General features: G+C 38.6%; 1 pseudogene; it reads left to right on the top strand.

Moving 5' to 3' along the window:
- Positions 1-4,514: 4,514 nt before the first annotated feature.
- LOC114492420 lies at positions 4,515-5,383 on the top strand (annotated as a pseudogene).
- The last annotated feature ends 10,439 nt before the right edge of the window (positions 5,384-15,822 follow it).

The raw sequence follows: 15,822 nt of genomic DNA, 5'->3' as shown, positions 1-15,822 counted from the left end.
GCCAACGCATTATAAATAAATCTTCTATCTTTGCCTAAATCCATCTTTGGTCTATTTTATAGCTAAATTCTAAACATGCATGTTTATGTTTAGAATGTAAGTATGATTTATTCCAAAAATAACCTATACTTTGATTTTGACTTGGAGCACTCAGCCTAATTTTATTTACATATTTATAATTTATTTTATTAGCTCATCAATTCCTTGAAGACAGGTTCCGCTTCCCATTTAGCCTTGTATTCCTCACCGCCAAATTCAGAGCCTTGTAGAAAATAAACACTCCGTGAATATTTTCTGAGTGAAAGAATGAGTAAGCATTACTCTATGACACAGCGGATGGCAAATCAAAAGAAAATCTGTCTCAGGATTTTTTCCTCTTCTATGTAATAGCTGATATATACTTGTTTACATTCCCAATTAAACCAGAATAGCATTGTGCAAAAACTTTTGTGGATGATAAAAAGGGGTTCTGTGGAAAATAACCTCACAGGGTGATCTGATCATAAACCCCTAACTGGGCACGTCATGGTGGGTTGTCACACCCCAGGAATATAACTTTTTAGTAAAAGATTTATCTTTGCCATATGTAAGCCTTATTCATTGTTTCTATGCATCTAGATTAACATACCTTTGAAATAAACCATGACCACCCTCAAGAGAGCAAAAATCTTTTTTTAGCATTTAAAAAAATTTTTTCAATTTCAGTTTAATATTCAATATTATTTTGTATTAGTTTCTGGTGTACTTCACAGTGGTCAGACACTCATGTACTTTAGAAAGCAGTCCTCCTGATATTTCCAGTACACAACTGGCATCATCCATAGTTACTATAATATTATTGACTATATTTCCTATGCTGCACATCCCTCTGACTATTTTGTAACTACCAATGTGTACTTCTCAATATTTTCATTTTTTTCACCCAGCCCCCCAAAGTGGTCCCCAGCAACAATCAGTCTGTTCTATCTATGGGTCTGTTTCTGTTTTGTTTATTCATTTATATAGTTATTTAGATTCCACATGTAGGTGAAATCATATGGTGTTTGTTTTTCTCTGGATGACTTAACTTCACTTAGCATAAATACCCTCTAAGTCCATCCATTCTGTTGCAAATGGTAAGATTTCATTCTTTTTATGGCCAACTAATATTCCATCATATACATGTACCACCACATTTTTTCTCCACCCATCTATTGATGGGCATTTGGGTTGCTTCCATAGCTTGGCTACTGTAAATAATGCTGCAATAAACGTAGGGGTGCATATATTCCTTTAAATTACTGTTTGGGATTTCTTAGGATATACAGCCAGAAGTAGAATCACTGGGTCATAAGGCAGTTACATGTTTAACTTTTTGAAGAACCTCCATACTGTTTTCCACAGTGGCTGTACCAATCTCCATTCCTATCAACAGTGGACAAGAGTTCCCCCTTCTCCACATCCTCACCAGCACTTGGTGTCCATTGGCCATCTATGTCTTCTTTGGAAAAGTGTCTATTCAGGTCCTTTGCCCATTTGTAAACTGGATTGTTTGCTTGTTTGGCATTGAATTGTATGAGTTCTTTATAAGTTTTGGATATTAGCCCCTTAATAGATGTATCATTTGTGAATATGTTCTTCTATTCAGTTGATTTTCTTTTCATTTTGTTGATGGTTTCCTTTGGGCAAAAAATTTTTAGTTTGATATGGTACTGTTTATTTTTTCTTTTATTTCCCTTGCCCGAGGAGATATATCAGAAAAAATACCACTAAGAGAAATGTCTGAGATTGTACTGCCTATATTTTTTCCAGGAATTTTATGGTTTCGAGTCCTATGTTTAAGTCTTTATTTTGAGTTTATTCTTGTATGTGGTGTAATAAAGTAGTCTAGTTCCTTTTTTTTCTACATGTATCTGTTCAGTTTTTGCAACACCATTTATTGAATAGACTGTCTTTACTCTATTGTATGTTCTTGCCTCCTTTGACAAATATTAATTGACCATATATGCATAGAAGAAAGCACATAATCTTTTTCTTTTTTACTTTTATTAGTATTTATTTTATGCTGAATTTACTCCCAGGGCATAAGTTTTTGTTTCTTTGTTTTCTACTGGGATATCTTTTTCTTCTGTGCAACCTCCTCTTCTGCACTAGGAACAATCTGCTCTTTTTCAGGAAGGACCATCTCAGTGAGGCGGGGAGAGCTCAGTGCAGGTTAATCCACCCATGAGCACTGTAAATTCTGTGCCACATTTTTGGAGTGTTGTTCACCTGAACGTGCTCAATGACCAAAGAATCAACATCTAAACCCTTAAGTTGAGCATTACTCTCTGCATTTTTAAGCACGGGCAGCAAAGATTCGGCACTCTTTTGGGGCCACTGACCCTGTGTGCAGCCCCACTGTTTGGCCTGGGCACACCTACCAGCTCCACATTGTAACAGACGGGCACACATTACTTCTGTAAGTGACATCCTCAGATACTTGGTGGCTTTTCTGATACGCATACCCTTGATGGCCTGGGCAGTTCACGAATGTTCTTAAAGTGAACATGAAAACTTGAACCTCTTGATTAGCATGATTTTGTGGGGTTTTCTGGGTGAAATGAATAGCAAACCATTTTCAGGAGTCACCTCTGGCCGCTTTCGGGAAGAGAGAGAACATATAATCTTAATTTTCCTGTAATCCAACCCCCACATTGCTTCCTCCCACCTTCATGTAATCTTCCTTACATTCCCTCCTCAATTTTTTTTGTTTGTTTTTCAGGTTTTTTCCTTTTATTCAGTTTATTGGGGTGACATTGTTTCTCCTTAATTTCAGATGCATAAAAGAAGCTGCAGAACTGTTATCTTCCAGAATATTGGAGATCTTGCTTCCCAGCGTATGTTGTCAGTGTGGCTCAAATAAACTCATAAAAATTCTCCACAGGTCTGGACACTTCTTATGTAAACACTTCACTAAAATAAAATAGGACCAAAATATGCTGGAATGTCTGTGATTTTCAATTTTAAACTTGCTAGAAACTGGATAATGGATAATATTGCTGTTATCTAAAGTAAATAATTATCAATGGTCTTATCTTTATAAAAGAATGCTTTACTGAACGCAACAGGAGCTACACTTTCTGTGGACTGGGAACATAACATTAACCCTCTAAAAACTCAGTTTTTCTCATCTCTCAAACACATTCAATATACCCACTTTCTGGTTAATTAAAATACTGAAAACATGTAAAAGTAAGGCTGAAAAGTAAAACATGAAAAGTAAGGTAGACAGTTATTACTTGAAGATATTAGTGGATTCAATCATGAAGAAAAGTAATTTTCTTTGTGCAATTATCTATAAAAGGAAGGCATAAAGTGCTGTTTTTCTTTTTTAAAAAATTAGGAAACAAATACCCTGAGGGAAAAAGGGACAGAATAGTAACAGGAGACAATGTTTAAGAACTGAAATTTGCTAAGAGAATGGATCTTAAGTGTTCTCAACACATGCACACACACAGAAAGACACAAAGTAACTGTGAGGTAATGGATATGTGCACTGTAATCATTTCACAATGTATATCAAATTGTACATTTTAAGCATATACAATTTTGTCAATTATACATCGATAAAGCTGGGGGGAACAAAAATGGGGGGGGAGTCTACTATTAAAAAACCAAACAATTACAAAACAAGCAAACAAAAAACAAAGCCAAGCAAACTGAAACAAGAAAAAAGTTTAGGAGAATAATGGCATTTCGGGCTGAGTGAAAGCATCACGAAAAGGCAAATCTGTGTCTCAGAAACTTCACAGCTCCCCACTAATTATATTAGCTTTCCTCAAATTTTAATAAGTATTATGTGAGAAAATGTGGAAACAAGAAGTAAATAAGTTATATGTTTCTTTTAAACTGGAGAACTTTTTATTACATTCTATTTTTCCTTGAATAAATTCTCAGAACTTTTAATATGGCAATGTGTGTTATGAACTCTAGGAGAGGGATATAGTATTAAGTATTTCCAAACTTACTTTGGAAACTTAAAAGTCTTTTATTCATGGAGAGTATCTCAGGACATATGATTTTATAACACACTTAGGGAGGAAACACTCCTCTATATGTTTGGGAATGAAATCCAAACTCCTCAGCCCATGCTTCCAAATCCCACCATTCCTCCTACAGAAATGGGCTTCAAATAGAACTCCAGCCTAGATCCACTGAGGGATGCTCTTGGAAAACATTTTTGTTTTACCCAGTTTCTTCATAAGTAACTAGGTAGGCATGAGGCAGTCTCCAAACTTGACAGAGAAGGGGTTAACATGGGATTGGCAAAGAGGATCAAAAACAAGACAGTAACAGCAAACACCTAAGAGAACTAGAGCAGAAGAATGGCAGGCTTCCTCGCGAACAAAGAAGAAAGAAACCCGCAAGCAGAGAAGAGAGATTTGGGAAGATGGAGAGAAAGTATTGTCTGGGTTCTCAGAAATTTGGTTCTAGTATTCCCTAGGGCTAGCTGCTCCCCTCCCCCCTTAATTTCTTTAAAACATGTCTATATTCTGACAGTGCCCTCGGCGGTCCTGGGATCTGTGTCTTGCTTCAACAGGGTTTGGACGGAGCAGACCTAGGGACGCCCCTCCTTTCCAACTCCCTTCCACCTTCTGTTTTAGTCACCATCTTCGAAACCACCTCCGCCTTCCTCAGCCTCCGAGACCAGCCGGCACCGTTTTTTCAACCTTAATTCTTCACTGCCGAACAACCATGAGCTCCCAAATTCGCCAGAACTATTCTACCAAGGTGGAGGCGGGGGTCAACGGCGCGGCCAACCTGCATCTGCGGGCCTCCTACACTTACCCCTCTCTGGGCTTCTATTTCACCGGGACGATGTGGCTCTGCAGAGCATGGGCCACTTCTTCCGAGAGTTGGCGGAGGAGAAGCGTGAGGGCTCTGAGCGTCTCCTAAAGCTGCAAAACCAGCGCGGTGGCCGCATTCTTCTCCAGGACGTAGCAAAGCCTTCCCAAGATGAGTGGGGTAAAACTCAGGACGCCATGGAAGCAGCCTTGGCCTTGGAGAAGACCCTGAAGACGCCAGGAGAAGACCCCTGCCCTTTTGGATCTGCATGCCCTGGCTTCTACCTGCCTGGACCCTCATCTCTGTGACTTCCTGGAGAACTATTTCCTGGATGAGGAGGTGAAGCTCCTCAAGGAGATGGGCAACCACCTGACTAACATCTGCAGGCTGGGCGGCCCCCAGGCTGGGATGGGAGAGTATCTCTTCGAAAAGCTCCCCCTCAAGCACGACTAGGAAGCCTTTGGAGCCCAGAGGCCTTCGAGGGGCCCCTCTGCATTTCCCTGGTGTCTGGCTTTCGCCTGAGCCTGATAACCCTCAAACCCCACCCTGGAACCCTCTCCCATGCATTGGACCAAATGGAAACAATAAAGCTTTCTGCAGGAAAAAAAAAAGTCTATATTCTTACAGTAAATTTCCCCTTTTTTGGCCTAAGCTAATTTGAATTCTTTTTTCATAGTGGCCTTTAAAAGAGTTTAACTATTATAGTAAGTTTTCTGGATATGCCTCGTTAAAATAAAATGCGAAGCTCCTTATAATGAAATCCATTTGAGTTCTCAAAATCATAGTTTTTTTAAATCTCTCAAGTTGAGAGAGGGCAAGTTCAAGTACATTCTGAAAGACATTTGCTCTAAGCTAAGGTGATATTTGCTGATGGAAAATATAAGCTGAGCCTGGAGCCAGGTAGCACATTCCACCTACTAGACTTTCCTCTCAGCCCCTGCCTAAGACTTCACATTTAATGTTTGGTGATCGCCTGCCTGAAAGACAATTTTTTTTTAAAGATTTGATGCATTTTTTTATGTTTTAGAGACAGGGGAAGGGAAGGAGAAAGAAAGGGAGAGAGACATCGATTGGTTGCCCCTCACACACCCCCAACTAGGAACCTGGCCCGCCACCCAGGCATGTGCCCTGACTGGGAATCAGACCTTCGACCTTTCAGTTTGCAGGCTGGTGCTCAACCCACTGAGCCATACCAGCCATGGTGAAAGACATTTTGCTAATTAGGATGGAGCTTGAGTATTACAGGACATTTTTGTTGGTTTGGTTTAGGCTAGTCTGTCTCATGTTAGGAAAGGCATTAGGTAACAGGACAAGAGCACCAATCCTAAGGTGACCAGAACTTCAGTGGTAGTCATTGGAGCATTGTCAAATAAGAGTTTCCAAAACCCATGGCTAGTTAACACTTGGAGGCTAACCTTTTCAGAAAGCAGTGTTCATTTCTTTGTCCATGTTTTCAGATCTATCGGTGGAATTATCATTTCAGTATTTATTTCATACCAGTCCTCCCAGTACTGAAAAGATAGGAAGTATCTAGAAGGCCCAGAATGGTGTTTATAAATTAAATACCTTAAACAGTCTGCAAGTGAAGTTTAATGTAAATAAACATGGCATCATAATGTACATTCCAAGAATTGCAGCATAGAAGCTTCATATACGGTTATACACCTTTTCAAAAATCTTTTTTACTTCGTTTTTATTGTTCGCACTATTACACATATCCCCATTCCCTGCTTCCCCCCCCCCCCCCCCCCCGCGCCTTTGCTCATCTTCCCGGGCCCTCTGGCCATCACACTGTTAGTCTGTGTCTATAGGCTATGCACATGTGGGGGGTTTTTTTGTTTGTTTGTTTATTTTTAGAGGAAAGGGAAGGGAGGGAGAAAGAGAGGGAAACATCAATATGTGGTTGCCTCTCATGCGCCCCCAAATGGGGTCCTGGCCTACAACCCAGGCACGTGCCCTGACTGGGAATCAAACCAGTGACCCTTTGGTTCACAGGCTGGCACCCAGTCCACTGAGCCACACCAGCCAGGGCTGCACATGTGTTTTTTAATCCCGCCCCCACCATCTTTTGTCCAGTCCCCCCATCCCCTCCCCTGTGATATATAAGGTGAATTACAACAATATGATGAAATTATCTCTGATGTAAAATGTCAGAATAGTTGCATATAAATAGCAAGGTGTAGAAGAACAAAATTTATATATGCCATTGAAATTCCACTGAAAAATTTAATACCATTATATAAATAGCAGGAGCTATTCTTCTTCATTCAACCAATATTTCTTGAGAATTTATTATTAGGAATATTGTAAAAGCATAAGACATGGTCCCTGAGCTTCAGGAGCTCTGTTGTAATTTTCCCAAGGTAAGAGATACAGATATAAAACATTATCATTGTTATTTTTACAAAGAGGAATAGGATGGTAAAGTGGGAAATAATACTGGCTTTTAAACTTGATTCGCATTTTTAGTTCTGCCATGTCATTAATGTATGAGCTCTGCAAAAGTAAGTAACGGCTTCCAGCCCCAGTTTCCTCAATTGTAAGGTGGGTATAAGGATGCTAATCTTGGAGGACCAATGTAAGGATTAAATGAGACAATCTGGATAGAAATACCTAAGTAAATGCTTGATCCATATCAGATGCTTGATAAATGTTAATTTATTCTCTGAATTGAACAGATTATATGTTTTCTAACTCTTTTTCTTCATTTATAACAATGCTTTAGTTCTGTTATCAGGGAATTTTAAAACTGAAGTTAACTAAAAATGTCAACCATTTTAAGAACCAAAACCTACATAGCTTCAAAACTCAGCCCTGGCCAGGTAGCTCAGTTGTTGGGAGCATCATCCCATCCATCAAAAGAAAAAGGCTGTGGTTTGATCCCTGGGCGGGGTGCATACAGGAGGCAACCAACTTACCTAACTAGGTAAAAGGAAAAATTAGAATATAGTATGTTATTCTCTTAGAAAAATTTTGTTAATTCCAACTTGCTATCTGAATATAATAACATCACCTAAGATGCGTGACTTTTTAATATGTAAAATGTAAAACAGTGCCAGATTTTGCTTTGGATCCCCTATAGATGTATGTGAGTTTTTCAAAATATGGCCTACACATTGGATATTTGTTCATGGTAAGACATAGGAATGTCTCGTTGTTTGCTTGTATGGGTTATTGCAAAGAAATCTGTTCCAAATCAGAAACCAGTCATGACTTGTAGGATGATGTCAGTGACCTTTCTTGTTTTCCTTTTGGCTATTTCCAAAACATAGAAGGATTTAATCTGCATGGAGCATGGAAAAGGGAAGTTAAATAACAGTATTCTGTTAGAGATTGACCAGCCCTGTTCAGTACACAACCTTTCCAGTCTCTTTCAGTTTAATTCAGTAAATGTATATGTATTGCTGTGATTTAATTGGGGTCTTCAGAGAGCCCAGTAAACAGCATTTTTCTTCTCTGCCCAAATTGAGAATAAAGGGCAAGCACAAGGTGAATGACAGCTCAATATCACCTTGAACTGATAAGGGCTAGCTGAAAAACGTAGTTTATGAGAACCAAACTGACCTGTCACCTGAACCCTTGAATTAGATAGACTCCCCACCCTGTTCCACAGGCAGCATGAGGTCACACTGTGCTTGTGTGGGGCCATAGGCTCTTCTGCTTTGATGGGTCCCTTCCTCCTTAAAAAAAAAAAATTAATTATATGTTATGACTATACTGATATAAATAAAATTATATTAACATTATATTTTAAAACATTTTCTTTGCCCTATAAGTTCATTTTTTTTCTTCTGATTTTAAAATAAAGTATCTAAGAGCTCCTGAAAGTATCATGGACCCTAGACACTATGCCCACTATGCCTAATGGAGAAGTTGGCCCTGGGCAACGCATTGACCCAGTAAGTCTTAGATCCTGGTCGAGGTGTGAACTCTCTGAGAGCAGCCTTATTCAAGAAAGAGAAAAGAGAGGAAAGAAGTCAAGATGCCTAGATTGTTCTTCCTGAATTTACCAATCAGATGTCAGTCTTCCCCGGAATGGGTAAAGAGACTGTGAGAAGTCAGGAATCACACCATTCCAGCTCAATCTATATAAAAGAAATATCAGCAGAGAAAAAGCAACCCTCTTTTAGCAAGTCTGTATTTACTACTAAAATGGTTACATTCATTTATCATAATTTGATAATCCTAGCCTTTAAGATTACTCATGTAACTCTTTTTGTTCCAGATTCTTGTTTACCAAAAAAACTTTCTGATTAAAGCTACATGGCTTCCCATATAGATTGTCTTACCAAAAAGGATGTATCAAGCAGCCAATAAGAATACAATATGCTCTCTGATTATATTTACCATTGTAAATTAATAAATTAGCATTCTGGTTCCCATATTATTCTTACAAGAAATTGGTTGGCATGCAACTCCATGAATTTGTTTAATGCATTCATTTAACTGCCTTGATCATGTTACTTAACCAGAAAAGTTGAGGTTCAAAATCTGAACCATTAATGGTTTAATCAAAGGTACTACAGGTTGAGAGAACCCCACCTCAGTGGTTAGCAAGTTTCTGTTAGCTATAGTTCAATTTTCCCACTCTCTATCCACAACATACCTTTCTGTCCTCACACTGCTTCTAATAATAATGTTCTTAAATTAGACAAGTGGGGGTGGGGAAAGAAAAAACACTCTGGCAAAATTTTTTCACAACTGTTATTTTCTTCCAGTTCTAACCAGTGTCAGGGGAATAAGAATACATTACTTTTCTCCAAGGCTCATGATTAAGGAAGCAATAATCATAATCAGTTAGTTCTGTATAAACAAGTCATATTTATTATAAATTGTCCACTGGAAATTTTCATTTGGTCTTAACCCTCTCCAGGGCCAGACAAGATATCATCTTGGATCAAGATAAAAAAAACTGGTGACAACAAAGTTTATAACAGAATATGTCAACGTTATATTCTTTCATTAAATATATATTAAGAGCCAACAATGTGCTGGTCAGTATGTGCCTAACATAATTAGAAATTGAGATTCATTACCTAGCTGTGTGCCCAGAGAAAAAGGAAATAGATTTTGGTGAATATATATTAATTTCTGACTCAACAACTGGGACTATTATCCCCATTTTCAAAGGACACAGAGATATAAAAACAATAAGTTGCCTACAGTCATATCTAGAAATATATAATCATGTTATAGTTATGACTCAACCTTAAGTGTGTTGAATTCAAAAAGCATTTTTTGATTCCCTATTCAGTTGCAGGCCCTGTGATGGGCATTGAGGGCGCAGCCATGGTCTTCCCTTGATGAACGCCTTCGGCTTCCTGCCCACAAGCCAGGAGATCCGCCTGCATGGCCACCATTGGTTGCTTCCTGCCAGCCCTCCTGGTTGCAGGGGAGAAGCACAGCTCCTCCTAACTCAGGTTACTTTCTCCCCTGTGCTCTAGATCCCACCCTGTACCCTTATTCTGTTTTTTTTTTTAACTTTTTGTTTTGAAATAGCTTTAGACTTCTAGAAAAGCTACAAAAATAGTACAGTGTTCATGTATACCCTTCACCCAAGCTTCCTCTAATAGTAACAATTTATATAGCCATCATACACTAATCAAAATCAGGACATTAAACATTGCTTCAAACTATGGCCTTACTCATGTTTTACTGTTTTTTCCTCACTAATGTCCTTTTCCTGCCCCAGGATCCAATCCGGAATTCCACAGTGCATTCAGTTGGTGTGTTCCCTTAGTCTCCTCCAAACTATGACAGTTCCTCAGGCTTTCCTTTCCTTGCATGACCTTGATATTTCTTGTGAGTATTGATAGTCATATGGTAGAATGTCTCCCAATTTGGGTACTCCGATATTTTCTAATTATTAGATTGAATTTATGCAATTGGGGCAAGAATACCTCAGAAGTGATCCTATGTTCTCAATGCTTCGGATCAGAGGGTACACGATGTCAATACATTTTATTGACATGATGTCAATACATTTTATTAATCTTGATTACTCGGTTAAGCTGATATCTTCCAGGTAGTAAAGTCACTTTTTTTTTTTCCTTTTCATTACTGAATATCTTGAGGCAGTTACTTTGAGGCAAAAATTCTGTTTCCCCTCAAACTTTCATCCACTGATTATCAGTGGATCTTGCCTGCAACAATTATTACTGTTGAGTTCACCTAATAGAGGTTGCATATTTCCCTCATTCATTCTACATACATTAAATGGAATTTTTCTGTGAGGAATAGTTGTTCCTTCACTTTGATTTATTTGTTTAATTATATTTATGTTAGTATGGACTCATGGGTATTTATTTTGTTCTATGAGTTACAATTCAATATTATCATTATTTATATTGTTTCTCAAATTGTTCAACTTTGGCCATTTGGAGCTCCTTCAGGCTAGTCCATGTGGCCTTTTGACATGTCTACTTCATTTTTTGAGCACTTCCTTATTTTTTGGTACCACAGGATGTTCCATGTAAGGATGCAGTCTGGGTGCTAGGTGTGCTCATTGTTGCTGGGGTATCATTGCTCCTATGCCATCTTAGTGAGCAGAAGTAAGGAATTTTATGACTGTGGGCTACCTCTGTGGCTGATCCTTTTTGTTCTTTACAAGGTCCTTTACTTATCCCTTACACATTGATGCTCCCCTGATCCTTTCAAGCACCTTCTTCCATTCTCACTGACTAGCTAGCTCCCTGAATAATTGTAATATAGCTAATGATTTTTTTAAAGATTGTATTTATTTATTTTGAGAGAGAGGAAGGGAGGGAGAAAGAAACAAAGAAAAACATCATGCAGTTGCCTCTCGTGCACCCAAAACTGGGGACCTGGCCCAGAACCCAGGTGTGTGCCCTGACCAGAAACTGAACCGGTGACCTTTCTGTTCGCAGACCGGTGCTCAATCCACTGAGCCACACCAGCCAGGGCTATAACTCATGATTTTAATTACCATTTGTATGAAAATGACGCCAAAACCTAGAACTACAATTTAAATATTTCCAGTGGGCACCAGAATCATATCCAAATGCCTTTTAGCCAGTCTTCACTTAACTATCTCACACAAACTTTGTACTCAGCATGTCCAGTTACCAGCCTGTCATCAGGCCTGTGTCTCCTTGATAAGCATATCTCAAACAGTTTTTCAAACTCTTTGTCCCCTCACTTAGTCTAAGATTTCACATATAAATGAATTAATCCTTTTTCATACCTTGTTCAGTAATAATTCTAAAATGTTAAAAACAATACAACCTGTATTCAAATCATATTTATTTAAAATCAAATGGAAATTTACACTGTAACACTTTCAGAGCAGGAAAACACTTTTTTTTGGATCAATGACTCATTGAATCCAACATTATCTCCTGGTTTCTCTCGATAAAAATTAATTAAATATATTTAGCTTCCATTTATGTTGCATTCCTTTCAGTTTCAGAAGTTAGAAATTTAGAATATTTAAATTTTGTTTAAAGTACCAAAGACATGAGGAAAACCCATCTCTAGTGTTCCTTTAATTACATTGCAAAGCATCCTGAAGTTGCCCAGCCCAAAGACACCTGGCCTCCATTTATGATGTTTCTCTTGATTACACCCTTTGTACTCATCAGCAGGCAATCAATTTCCAAGTCCTAGACATTGCAGCCCCTAGGAAGCCCCATTTCTCTCTGTCCTTGAACTGTAGCTCTATTCCAGGCCACCTCTATCTTCTCCTAGTATCACTGCAACTGATTTTTTAACTGGGGTTACTTCTCACCAACACACAATTAGCTATGCTGCAAACAGAGTGTTTATTCTAAAATGTAAGCCTGGTTAGCTCACTTTCCTATTAAAAACTCTCCCTTTTGTGCTTGAAAAGACATTATCAAGCCACAGGAGAAATTTTTTGCAAATCATGTATCTGATAAGGGATTTGTAGCTAGAATGTGTAAAACTATTGCAATTTGGTGATGAAAAGACAACCCAGTTTTAAAATGGGCAAAGGATCTGACCAGACACTTCTCCAGAGAAGATATAAAAGTCACCAATAAGCACATGAAGAGATGTTCAACATCATTAATCATCAGGGGAATTAACCACGTGTTTCTGACACTTTTTGACATTTTGGGGCCTTGCCGACCCTAAAGCACCTGCCCCTCCCAGGGCTAGCAAACTCTAGAAATAGTAAAGGCCTTGTCTGCAAGTGTATCTTTCATGTGAAAACCAATCAGTCTGGAGCCCAGATCAGTAAACACCTTTAACAGTCCCTTACATTCCCTTACATTCCAGGCAACTATTTCCCTACCCTAATTACCCAAGGGCCATGTACCAGACAATTAAGAGTGGTCCCCTACGTCTCAGAGCCTGTGGCAATATTCAACCTAGCTGAACCCTACCTTGCCTGTTCCTTCCCACAGACATCACAATAAAAGCTCTTGACTACATGATACAGCCACTTTGGAAAACAGTCTGGAAGTTCTTCAAAAAGTTAAACGTGGTTACCATATGGCCCAGCAATTTCACTCCTAGATACATACCCAAGAGAAATGAAAACATATCCACACAAAAACTGAATGTTTATAGCAAAATTATTCACAATAGCCAAAAAGTGGAAAGAGCCCAAATGTCTATCAACTGATAGATAAAATGTGATATATCCAATGTAATGGACTATTATTCCGCCACAAAGAGAAATGAAGTATTGATATATGCTGCAACATGGATGAAACTTGAAAACATCATAAGTGAAAGAAGCCAGTCACAAAAGACCAAATATTATACAACTCCAGTTATATGACAGGCCTAGAATGGCAAATCTATAAAGCCAAAAAGTAGGTTAGTGGTTGCCAAGGGACAGGTGGAATAAGGGATAACAACTAAGGGGTATAGATATAGGGGTTTGAGAGGGATAATAAAAATGCACTAAAATTGATTGTAGTGATATGATAGATGTAATTGAATTGGATGCTTTGAATGGGTGCACTGTATGGTTTATTAATTCTATTTCAATCAACCTGTTAAAAATAAAAAATTCTCAACCCTGGCCAGGTAGCTCAGTTGATTAGAGTATCATCCCAATATCCCAAGATAGGGGGTTCGAGCCCCAGTCAGGGCACATACAGGAATCAACAAATGAATGCATAAATTAGTGGAACAACAAAATGATCTCTCTCTCTCTCTCTCTCTCTCTCTCTCTCTCTCTCGTTCTCTCTCTCCATCTCTTCCCCCTTTCCTCTCACTCTAAAGCTCAAAACAAAAACAAAAACAAACTTTTCAAAGGCTTCCCATTGCCCTAAAAATAAAAACTGAGTCACTAAGATTAATAGGGCAGTAAGGAATTTGGTTCCAGCTAATTTTTTCAATAACATCACTCACCTTCTCTTCATCTCCTCCTTTCACTCTAGTTCTATTTATGCTGAACTAGTTTTTGTCATTTTTCTGAGTATGTCTGGTGGTTTCTAATTATGTTTACAAACTCTTTGAGGCTCCTCCTTTAAAAATTTGAAGCTAATTCTCCTCCCCTTAAGTATGGGGTAGACTTAGTGACTCACTTTTAATGAATAGAATGTGGTAGATGTGATGACGCATGACTTCTAAGACTGGGTCATAAAAGGCGTTGTGGCCTCCTTGCTCCCACCAGGATCACGTGGTCTGGGGGAAGCTGCCGAGTTTCAAGGATACTCAGCCAGTGGAGAGACTCATGTGGGGAGGAAAACAGACCTCCCACCAACAGCCATGGGAGTGAGTCATCTTGGAAGCAGAGCCTCCAGTTACACTTTGTCAAGCTTCCAGGTGCCTGCAGCCCCAGCCAATATCTTGATAACTCCATGAGAGACCCTGAGCCAAAACCACCCAAATGAGTCACTTCCAAATTCCTGACCAGAGAAACTGTGAGATAATAAATATTTGTTTCTTAAGCCTCCAAATCTGGGGGCTTAACAATAGAAAACTAATACAACATAACACGCTACTCATCCTCTCCAGGCCAAACATCCCAAGAAGTTTAATCTACCTCATAACCTCTAGTTATCCTTATCAGCTTCAAAATCATTTTTCCAGGCTTTCTTAAGTACTGATTATGTCCCCCTGTTACTTGCTACTATAGCACATATTCATTTAATTGAATTGTTTGCAAATTCCACTAGTCTCTAATTTCAGTGGTTCCCATATGGGACTTGTCCATCTTGTTCATACTGTATCCCTAGCACCTGCCACAGTGCCTGACATATGGCAAAGTATAAATAAATATTTGGGGGATGAATAGTCAAATGAATGAATGTTTGAATTGGGGAGATATAAATATAATGCAATAAAGAACCCATGTGTGCAGAGGCCGCTGTGAGAGCACATAGGAATGGCATTTAATTCAATCTGTGTTGCTGCCTTATTGTGTGACTTTTGGCAAGTTACTTAATTGCCCTCTTTGTCTTGGGCTCTTTTTAAAGGACAGTTTCCTTCCGCATAACATTAGGATGATAATAACAGTCCCTACCCCATAGGGTTGTTGTATTGATAAGCCAATACCTAGTAAAAAGAAAGTAACAGCTGGAAATTTAGAGAAGAGTTCCATGAGGAATGAATGCTTGGATGGAGTCTCAAAGCGTGAGTAACAATTAGACAAAGAAAAGTGGGTGGAAATCTAGGCAGAGAAAAAAAGCAGAATCAGTTTCGGAGCACGGAGGTAGCAAAGCACATGCAGAAAGCCATGCAATTTAGTATCTCTAGAGTATGAAGTACAAAGAAATGGAGAGATAGAACATGAGGCTATAAAGACAGGGAGTTAAGGATAAAAGGCTTCCTAAGTTATATTTACCTTTGGAATTTATTCTGAAAAAAAAAACATATTATTCTGATTGCCTCAAAAAATCAATAATGTGCACACCCATGAAGTTTGGCTATCATTAAAAAGATGTACAAGAATGAGTCTTGGCAAGGATGTAAAGAACTTAGAACCCTCATACATTGCTGTTGGGAATGTAAACTAGTGCAACTGCTTTGGAAAAATTCTGGCACATACACATAGAATTACATAGTTAAACATAGAAT

Source organism: Phyllostomus discolor, chromosome 1 (assembly GCF_004126475.2).
Source record: "Phyllostomus discolor isolate MPI-MPIP mPhyDis1 chromosome 1, mPhyDis1.pri.v3, whole genome shotgun sequence".
NCBI lineage: Eukaryota > Metazoa > Chordata > Mammalia > Chiroptera > Phyllostomidae > Phyllostomus > Phyllostomus discolor.
Note: the sequence above shows the minus strand (reverse complement) of the source record. Positions and strands in the feature narration are given on the sequence as shown.